Here is a 211-nt window from a genome sequence, read left to right on the forward strand (position 1 = left end):
GCCCCCTCCCTCTTTATAAGCAGAGGAAACAGGGGCAGTTCGCCCATTCGCCAGTTGCTGCTTCAATCTCGGAAATCTCCGCCGCTCCCTCGTCTTCCCAAAGCCAAAAGAGAGCAGCGCCCCGCCCCCATCGCCACCAGCACCACCAATGCCGTCGGCCTCCTCCACCACTTCCGCCATGGCTCCGAAAGCCGACAAGGGGAAGGTCGTG

The sequence above is a fragment of the Triticum dicoccoides genome, chromosome 4A (genome assembly GCF_002162155.2).
Source record: "Triticum dicoccoides isolate Atlit2015 ecotype Zavitan chromosome 4A, WEW_v2.0, whole genome shotgun sequence".
Lineage (NCBI taxonomy): Eukaryota > Viridiplantae > Streptophyta > Magnoliopsida > Poales > Poaceae > Triticum > Triticum dicoccoides.